Source organism: Micromys minutus (genome assembly GCF_963924665.1).
Source record: "Micromys minutus genome assembly, chromosome: 1".
In the NCBI taxonomy this organism is placed as follows: Eukaryota; Metazoa; Chordata; class Mammalia; order Rodentia; family Muridae; genus Micromys; species Micromys minutus.
The window spans coordinates 152,118,144-152,120,577 of record NC_137969.1 but is presented as its reverse complement, the minus strand read 5'-3'; the positions used below and the strand labels follow the sequence as shown (position 1 = coordinate 152,120,577).

Below are 2,434 nucleotides of genomic sequence, written 5' to 3'. Positions count from 1 at the left end.
ACAACAGAATGCTAAGGCAGCCACGTACTCCTCCTCTAGGAGGTCTCACGTGGCCCTGACTGTTTTTCCTGAACTTTGAGAAGAGGCAATTAGACAACTTCAGTTGGGTCCCACTGAGAAGCCAACCGGAGTCATTGAGATCTAGGTGTGGCGCTCCATTCAGCTATCTTGATGTTAAGAAGCCAAACCAACCAACCAACTAACTCAGCCTCAACACACAACTAACTCTTCTAGTGAGCTTTAAATAGTGGGAGAAAAACAACAAAACAACAAAACCCTAAACCCCAATAAGGTCTATGACAAGGCAAAGAACTATGCTATAGATAAAAGCTCCACAAAGGTCAACTGAGGTAATCCAGAGCTAGAACTGAATCATGTAGGTTTCAGCGAATCCCAGACAGTTGTGTTAACACCAATTATTTACACACTGTAAGCTCTCTAGGAAACACGTCCCAAGCAGCATCGACTGTGCCCCATGTATCCCCAGGACTTCCACATTCTGAGTAAGTCGTTTCTAACCACATGTGCTCGCTACTTCCTGGTGACGCTTTGGTACTATAGGACCTTCCCAGGAGGAGATCGGGTTCTGTTTTACAAGATCCACACAAAGTCTTTTATCAATGTGAAGATGAAGGGAGGCGACACGGTGCTGCTTGTGCGCTCAGAACCTGCTTCCTCCTTCAGGCTATTTGCAGAGAGCTCAGTCTGTCCTGCTTAATAATCAGTAGTACAGGTCTGAATCATCAGAACCTTGGCAATGCCTTAGCATTTAAAATTTTTAACTACCTTCTAGGGGCAGGTCATGCTACTGAGTTGTGACAAATTATCATGAGGGAAAACAAGTGTAGCCAGCCATTTAAAAATGCCCCAACCACTGCCTCTCCACAAAAAGACTAAACTACATATGGTTTATCACACAACAAGTCCCATCTCTGTCCCCTGAAATTCCCCTATTCCATTCATCAGAGGGAATTAAAAAAAAAAAAAAAAAAAAAAAACTTAAAGAGCACTTTACAGCAGCATTCAGCTTTCCTATGAAATACTCAGCATCTTAAATATTATGTACACTTCTCTTTCTTGCATTAAGCTAGAGACTGGCTTCAAAGTTTGTTGGATGAAGGGTAAGGAGAGTAACCCATTAAAAACTACTCTAGAAAATGTCTTTTGGCAGAATAGCAGGTATCCAAATTAAAAATAGGAGGGTCAGTTTGTTTTGTGGTCTTTCCAAAGTTTAAATCACTCTTTGCTCCCTTCTAAAGGAACCCCAGTCACCACTCCTGAGTGGAGAAAGGCAGAGGCGCTGGCTCCTGCTCCTCGGCCTTCTCAGGAGCCGCTTTCTTACTGCTGCAGCAAGGCGTGAAGAGATGAGTATCGATGAGGACCTCCCCAAAACGGCCCTTGTAGATGATCCCACAACATATCTTCTGTCTTTTCCAGTAGGTAAGGTCTAAGAAGGAAAAAACTGGAGTTCTATTAGAGCTGGAAGCCATCTCTGTGTCTGAGCCCTCATCTGACTGGTTACTGTAGCATGGAGACTGGGCTGGAGAGGCACTTGAGCTGGTGCTATGAGCATCAGAATTGTGGCGTTTCAATTCCTTCTGCAGTTTACTGATCTGGTTGCTTTTCATCCTATTTCCAGATAGAGTTTTCACTTTGTTTGGTTTCAATGTTGTCTTTAGACTGGGGCCTGCTCTTGCATCTACCACATGATTCCAGTTTTTTTTTTTTTTATCCTGCGGGCAACTTCTTCCATCTTTTCACAAGCAGCACACAGGCATTGCAGATGTCTCCTGAGCGAGTCTCACGCAGCCTGAGACAGCTCTGGAAGTCCTTTTCATAACGTTTACTGTCCGTGAACCGAGAGCTGGAGGGCTTGGCTCTGCAGATACAGCAGCCCTCTATACTTCTGTACATCTTTGGCTTTTGAAAACCAAACATCTTTTCTTCTGGTTCAGAGCTTCCATGCACAGCAGCGTCCCCACGGTGCAAACTGCACCAGGCCAACCCCCTGCAAGCACTCCCTTTGCCGTGCCCACTCTCTCCTTACCTATGCAATAAAGTACTGGAAGTCTTAGAACATTCAGACATCAAAAAGAGGTCAAAGGGATACAAATTAGAAAGGAAGAAGTCACATATAACTATTTGAAGATAACATGATAATATATTTAAGTGACCCCAAAAATCCCACCAGAGAACTTTGACAGCTGATAAACAACTTCAGCAAAGTTGTTATAAAATTAACTCAAACAAGTCAGTAGCCTTGCTGTACTCAAAGGATAAAAAGGCAGAGAAAGAAATCGGTGAATCAGCACCCTTCACAAAGTCACAAAGAATATAAAATATCTTGGTATGGCCCTATCGAAACAAGGGAAGGCTCTGTATGACATGAGCTTCAAGTCTTGAAGAAGGAAATTAAGAAGATCTCAAAGAAAGA

General features: G+C 43.3%; 1 pseudogene across 1 annotated transcript; it reads right to left on the bottom strand.

Annotated features, from left to right (window-relative positions):
* Positions 1 to 1,268: 1,268 nt before the first annotated feature.
* LOC308426184 (SIN3-HDAC complex-associated factor-like) lies at positions 1,269 to 1,938 on the bottom strand (annotated as a pseudogene). Its single transcript has one exon. The product of its transcript is annotated as an SIN3-HDAC complex-associated factor-like (transcript).
* Between the last annotated feature and the right edge of the window lie 496 nt (positions 1,939 to 2,434).